Raw genomic sequence first — 8,182 nt, 5'->3', positions numbered from 1 at the left:
ACAACTGAAATGTGGAGGAAGAGTCTTCAGGGTGTTATTCATCCCATATATGATGAATCCATGTGGCCCCAGTTTTATGATGAAGAATTGTTGCCACCTATTGTGAAAAGACCACTGGGGTGACCAAAAAAGCATCGTAGAAGAAGATTTCATGGGGAGGAGAGACCATTGCCACCTATGGAAGATAACAACAATAGGAAGGGTGTTTCAAGCACCAAGAAATGCAAGAATTGTAATCAATTTGGCCATAATAGTAGGACATGCCAAAATCCAAACATCATAAACATACAAACTGCAATTAAAATCTTAATCATAAATTTTTCAATAGCTAATTTTGCTTCTAAGCTTTCTACACGTTTTTCCATATTCGAAACCCATGGATTTAGAATTTCTTCTTGCTCCCATTCTCCTCATCATCACCTTCATTGCAATATTTTTCGTTCCACCAAGCAAAGTAGTCACATCCGTTTGCCCCATATGGACAACGATAGAAAAGTTTATTTGGATTTCTCTTTGTTTCATTGATTTTCAGAACACATTTTCTTCCGCATCTACATTTTCTTTTTTTTAAACCTTACACCATTGCTGCTTACTGAGTTGCTATTGTATGATGCCATCACAAATCAGAGAACATAGAAGAGATGAGATATGATAACAGATAGAAGAAACTAACCTTTAGATTAAGGGCATGGACAAGAAGAACATATAAACCAATACGCAAGTTTCAAAACCCATGGCCACAAAAAGGAAGATATGAGAAATAATCAGACCTAGGTCATGGAGAAGACGCGCATCTGAGAAATAAAGGCAACAGTAGAAGATAAAGTGTTTTTTAATCAATTTAATTAATATATTTTTAATAAGTTTTATGATATTAATCTCTTAATTCATTTCCAAATAATAAATCAATTAAGGGTTAAACTGGTCATTTAAAAAAAAAATTAATGACCGAAATCAAGAGGAAGGTACCAAATTTTATTGATTTCTATTTTACAAGGTACCTACTGAGTATTATACGTAATATAAGGTACCAACCGTGTAATGGGTAAAAACACAGAGTACCAATCATGTATATTCCCTATATATAATGATGATCTCTTGTAAGGGAGACACCTCTAATTTTTTTTGTCCAATATTTAAACTTTATTGTTGAGTAGCACATGCAATAATTTAATTAAGTCATATAATATTTTATTATATAAATTCTATATTGATATTACAAAACTATGTATCTAGATGTATTTTCCCCCATTAGATAATTTTGATTCAAAAATCCTATTCCAATACTAATTATTAATAACAACTTATTCTACATTAATAGTGCTGAAAATAGGGTTCAAACAACCTCGTATAAAAAAAAAATATAGATACGCGTGCAATAAGTTCTTTGAAGCTTTCGATACAATAAATTACTCAGATTTTTTCGAAAATACGTAGGATGTTCTAAATAATTACAATATACACCGTTATATTAGAAAATTTAGTTTTTAACTTATCCACGTACCGAAAACAAGTAGTCACACTGGCATCTCCAAAATAATAATCATACTACAGCTGCCTATATATATAAATGATATAATTAATATAGGGAAAGAGATAATTAACGATGCATAAACTAAAATTATCACTTAAGATCACACACTTTAGATTTTTTTAATAGTATAAGTGTGTTTGATCATTTCCTAAATAACTCAACCCTCAGTCTCATTCGTAAGAAATGAAATCATATACGAGTATTGTAGACACTTTCATGTTCAAATATTATATCATATTTTGTTTAAATGCAGAAAGATTTTATCAGTTAGGGTTTAGGGTAATCTGTAATTGATATTAATGATTGGCATTGACAATCTGTAGAATAAAAAAAAAAGTAAACCGTAGAAGCCTTAGATAATTACTATCAAGCATACAAAAATATATACAATATATTTTTTTGAACAAGTTCCCATTTTATTGGTTCAAGTAATATGTGTGTTTGGAACAAGCTCCTGTTACTACTAAATGGCTTGAGAGAGTACAATGGCAATCTTTTGAATATGCTATGTTGCCTTTTCAGCTATTAATGCTGATTTAGCCTTCCCTTATACTTGTGTTGCTTGTAATGTTTCACCCTAAAAAAAATAGTTTTAGGATGTGGATAATCACTTAAGCAAGCCTAGTTAAGAAAGGCTTACGAGGAATGACCTTAATATACAAATACAAGTTGATAAAGAATATTCGTTGTTGGCCTGATTAACAAGAGAATAAAATAAGAACTTATAATGGATAAAACAAGCTCCCATTTTAGTCTCACCTTGAAAAAGCAATATGGACTTGTATAGTTGTATGTCAGAGTATTCAATCAAGTGAAAAATAAATAATAGATTTTGACAAGATAAAATGTAATTTATTACAATGGCATCGCTTCTAGTTATCCCGGCTAAGAAATTTCCCGAGCAATAGGTTTGAAATTTTGAACGAACACAGGCTGTCCATTAATGTAAAAAAAAAAAAAAAAACTATAGACACTACTACAAAATACTCTTTACGGGACACTTTTTTAGGACACGCATATAAATGCAAGTCCTTAAAAATATTTATGAAGTTTTTAGGACACTCATTGAGAGTCCTTAAAAAACACAATTTAGGACTCGCAATGAGTGTCCTAAAAGAAAATGCGAGTCCTAAAAAAATCTGGGCTATAAAAATAAGTGTTTTACTTAATAATTTTAAGGACTTGCTTTGAGAGTCCTTAATACTCTTTTAGGACTCGCAATGAGTGTCCTAAAAGAATATGCGAGTCCTAAAAAATCTGGGCTAAAAAAAAAATGTCTTACTTAATAATTTTAAGGACTTACTTTGGGAGTCCTTAATACTCTTCGCGAGCCCTAAAAACTAATATGTGTCCTAAATTCTAGATTTTTTTTTCTAAATTTTTAATATTATTAACTTTTTATTTATAATAATTTTTATATAAAAATTTAAATTAATTATGATATAAAGAATAATATACTTAAATTTAATTTTAAAAAATTATAAATTGTTAGTTTTTAAATATAATTAGAAAATAAAAATTAATAATATATCATCAATATTTTATTGTATTTTTTTTTTCTTAATATCATTAAATTTTGTATTTAAAATTAAAATAAAAACTAAAAATTCTACCTAAGCCACACGTTTTTTTTCCTTTTCCCCTAAATCCTATCTCTCTCTCTCTCTTTCTCACTTCTCACAGCCGCAACACCCACCCTCCAACTTCCTCTCCCTCTTGCTCGGCGAACAACGTGAACGGGGCGATAATGTGGGGGCTTGGGGGCCGGTCATGGGCAAACGGCACAAACGATAGGGACTCGGGGGTCTTGGCTGGCTCGGTCTCGCGCAAGGGTCGTGGGTGGCTCAGTCTCGCAGAGGGGTCGTGGGTGGTGGTGTAGGTAGCGGCGCGACAATGTGGCTGGGCTCTTTGTCCTCTCGTTCATTTCTTCAGACATATCCAAGTTCCACAGCTCCAAAGGTCCTCAATCTCCACATCGTCGACTTCTACAGTTCCAAAGCTCCCAATGTATGGTAAGTTTCATTTTTATTTTTATTCAGTTTTTCAATTTTTACAATGCTTTTGTAGAAACTCTATGGCCTCAACTGAACCCAAAACATATAAATGGAGCACCATCAATGTTTGTTTTGTATTATAAGAATAAGCTTCTTTCTTTCTTTCTTTTTTTCTTGTTTTTTTTTTCATGCGGACCATTTACTGTGAGTATGAAAAGAACAGCAGTTCAATCTCTAATCTTTTGCTATATATTACTTCTTAAGTGACAACTTTGTAAGTCTCCTAAATCAATGAAAATACTACTTTGGTGTAGCCCATGGAAATTACTCATGCAATGAACTCTCTTTAGTAGCAACAATAGAGATTTTAGAATGCTCTGTTGTCGTAGAACAGCAGATTGCTGAGGGTAATTCTAATCCTGACATCAACAATATTGTAGTTTTATTTTACATAATTACTGCAACAAATTAAATTTTGGTTTGATTTTGTTTTGTTTTGTTTTATGCAGAAGAGGAAGAAGAACTTGAAATGCTTCTAGATAACTATCTCCAAAGGTTTGCTATCATCTCCCTTGTCCCTGGCAAAACAGAAAGAGAAGTCTAAATGCTATTTATTTGTTAACACAAACAATAATTAAATAACCCTCATGCTATTTATTTGCTAGATTCAAATTTTGAATTTCTGCTCTATCTCAAATCCCAGTATTTCTGCCCTGAATCTAAAAAACCCTCATGTTAATATCCTAGCAATTTTTCTCACATAGATCTGCACGTCTTACAATCCATACTGTGAGACTTATGATGATATAAATGATAGATTGCTAAGTTAACTAACGTGAAAGTTAATTTAACTCATAATAATAGGTGCATTTAGATATGATTCATAATGCACACTATCTCTACTTCAGAAATAGTTTAGAAAGACATTTTAGATATGAAACACTCTGAAATTTTATTATGTCGTAATTTCTTATTTTACAGAAGTAGAAGAGATGGCCTTATATAGTCAAATCCAAAACACAAATCGATAAATACAAAATTATCCTATCAAACTAAAGCGGACAGTTGGACATACCTTATCTTATCATACTTTAAAAAAGTAGGAGATAAGATTCTCTTAGACGAAACATAAAGCAAATCAGAAAAGTAAAACCAGAGATACGATTCTCTTTACACACTAAACAATAAAATAAAGCGCAGATGCTGATAAGATTCAGGTTTAGGAAAAACTATAGCTTTCTTTTCAGAAAGAGTGTCTGACAGTCTATGAAAACTAATTCTTGAAAAGTATCACTTCTTTTCAGGTTAACCAATTCTTGAAAAATATTGCTTCTTTTCAGGTTTATAAAGATAATTAACTAATTTAATTAATCTTTATTTTATTAAAATAAAACTGATCAGTTATAACTTTATTTGATTACTTAATTTAAATCATATTTAGAAAAAAACGATTAAATATAAATAACTAAATAAACAAATTATTTGAAATTCAAAAATCTAATCCCGGGGATAGAAAATCCTTGTGTGTGGCGCCACACTCACAGTGAGTGCGTCGACCACACCATTAGGGTTATCCCTAATTTTCTTATCTATTTATTTAATTACTATTTAAAACAATATATTTATCCCAAAATAAATATCAGTTAATTCAAAATTAACTTTATCTTAAAATATCAGTTTTAAATAAAATAAATAAATATCTTATTCTAAATAAGATAATTATTAATCTCTCTTTATATTAATCCAAACATGATTAATATTTATTTTAACCTATAGTTTTTCAAAATAAAAACTATATTGTTAAATAAATAAATAAATAATTAATTCATAATTAATAAATTGCTCATAATTATCACATAATTATTTCTTTACCTTAGAAAATTAATTCCTTTGCAATTAAGTTCTCTTTACAAATCTTTCTTTTGACACCCTTACCCTTGACAGTGTAGGACAGAGGTGATCTGGAGACCATTGACCTATAATACGAAGCTCCAATAAACCAGATTATTAATTGAACTCTTTATTCCAATAATCTTATTTATTAATTCTATGATTACTCCACTATAAATATGGAATTACACTCTAAGTATTTATAGAATTATATTTACAGAGTTTTCTCTTGTAGTCCATTGATATAATAAATAAATGTAATTTTGTCATCCATTTATTGGTTTGTTAATTAGAGTTGGTCAAGATTACTGTTTTACCCTTCTAATTACCTCTTGATCCTTAAATACCATTAATTCACTAGCGAATAATTAATCTATAATATTATAGATTTGTAACGACCCAACTATTCTAAGACCTTGGACCATTAAAACTACTAAACATAGCTATGACTTTGAAGAACATATACATAAGAAATAATAATAACTTTATTAAAACTTTTACATAATACTGTGGAAATTACAAAGTAAAATAGAATTTTGGTATGAGTACCCATTATTTAAAACATAAAATATAATTTTAAACTAAATAAAATTGATTACAAAACTAAATGCAGAAAATACATAGGAACATAATTTTAAACAAAAAACTAAAAATAACGTCATCCTCGATCGACACGCAGTCTACTCAGTCCGTTCATCCTCAACACACATGCCAAGCTTCCAAAAATCCTTCCGCCTCCATATCTAGTTTCCTACATCACACTAAAAAAATAAAGGAATGAGCCTAATGCTCAGCAAGGAAAATCTAACAACATACAACATAAATCATAAACATGAGGCTATATCATAAACGTATACTATAAAACATATGACTATAAAAAAAAAACATCTATTACAATGGTCATCATACTTCTTGGGACTTGCTAGCTAGGCAATCACATGCCCATAAATTTACGGGGCTAGTTATCTAAACAAGCCATATAAATTTATGGGGGCTCGTTATCTAAACAATCATATGCCCAAGGAATCTACTATTGGGACTTGTTATCTAAACAAATTATATGCTTGTTATCTAAACAAAACATACACCCAAGAACTAAAACATATTATACATATCATAACATAATATAACATAATCATATAATAACATATAAGCATACAAAAACTATCATATTTTCCTTACCAACACCGAGATATGAGAACAAGGACGGGATTTGGAACACTCCTAAAACCAACAATACAAAAAGTGAGTATTTCTAAAGAAAAGATACGATAAAGAAATGAGCTAAACCACCAAGATGAAGCTTACGGAAAAGAAACCTTAAGTTCAAAGAACTTAAATTCCTAACCAAGAATGGAAAACAACGAGTTAGGATTTGAGTAAAGAAAACTAAAGGAAACTAAAGAAACATACAGAAATGAACTTAAGATTAGGAATACCTTAGTTGACCTTAGGGATTGGTCTAACTTCAATACTGAAATACACTAAACCTCACTTCCCAAATATTTTATAAAGCTTAAGAATGACAAAGCTTTTTCCCAACCCAAGTGTTTATCACTCTTATGGTCTCACTAGCACCTTGGAGTCTCTGATCACAGCTTGAAGAATGAGAGGAAGGGCTGGGTACTAGGTCTATTTGTAGAGGTAAGGAGTAAAACTAACCCCATTTTGATTTGAATAAAAATAATTAATATAATTGAAAAATATTTGAATATTCGTCAATCAGAGACTTAAGACTCGGTCAAAACGTTCAGAGGTAGGTCTAAGTAGTTAAGCCTTATTTTTAAAATTAAAAACAAAAGTTTCAAAAATCATATCACTACAGGCGATATATCGCCCCTATGTGGTGATATATCGGCTCTGCCCTAGTCCCAAGCCTCCGTTCGTACGTTCGTGCAATGCCAATGTGTTTTCCGTATCCTTCGTTAGGCGATATATCGGCTCCCATGCTGCGATATATCGACATATGTGAATATTTTAAACACGTAATTGCACTTTTTTTTAGCATAATTTGAATGAGATAATTACTTTGACTGAGTCATACTACGACCCTAACCGTTTCTGGTGAATACTAAAGCTTCTATTTCTCTATTTTATCATTATAATACTTAATTCCTTAATAATCATGCTTATGGAAAGTGTCATGTTCTTATTGACTCTATCTAAACCTTAGGTTATAATAAATAATACATTTAGGACTAGCAATATTAATCAAACTATATGTTATAATTAATACTCTTAAACTATAGGTTAAACTTATAAAATCCATAACTGTTGCTATGAGTTTCCAACTAAGTCCCGGCTTGAACCAAAATCCACAGTAATAAACATACTATAATTACTACTAGCTATTACTACCAATACTACTATCTAACTAGCTAAGTAAAATTCGGGGACTCTACAAGATTTGAGCTCAATATCTATTCAGTTCTAGAATTAACCCTTAAGGGAACAAATATTCGATCTGTTAGGAAAGTATTGATTCCATTATTGTAAATCACGTTCCCAACCATTCATGATATCGAATCTCCAAAACAAAAGTCATTAGCCTCATTATACTAAGAAACCTTAACGAGTGAATCAAAAGATCCAATAAACACATACATGAGTTCATGAATACTCATGATTTAGATTGATCTACAAATGATCATTTATTATGATAAGAATTAAATATTTATATAAAACAACAAGTTTATAAAGATAATTAATTCTCATCGGTCCTCTCATATATCTATTATATACAACACCTTTACTAAGATGTCTA

At 30.4% G+C, this 8,182-nt stretch overlaps 1 long non-coding RNA gene across 1 annotated transcript; it reads left to right on the top strand.

Annotated features, from left to right (window-relative positions):
• The first annotated feature begins 3,164 nt into the window (after positions 1-3,164).
• LOC133778024 (uncharacterized) lies at positions 3,165-4,225 on the top strand. Its single transcript, XR_009868981.1, has 2 exons — positions 3,165-3,546; positions 4,038-4,225. It is a non-coding gene; the product is annotated as an uncharacterized LOC133778024 (long non-coding RNA).
• Positions 4,226-8,182: the final 3,957 nt, after the last annotated feature.

The sequence above is a fragment of the Humulus lupulus genome, chromosome 5 (genome assembly GCF_963169125.1).
Source record: "Humulus lupulus chromosome 5, drHumLupu1.1, whole genome shotgun sequence".
NCBI lineage: Eukaryota > Viridiplantae > Streptophyta > Magnoliopsida > Rosales > Cannabaceae > Humulus > Humulus lupulus.
The sequence above is the reverse complement of the archived record's forward strand: the minus strand, read 5'-3'. Positions and strand labels throughout refer to the sequence as shown.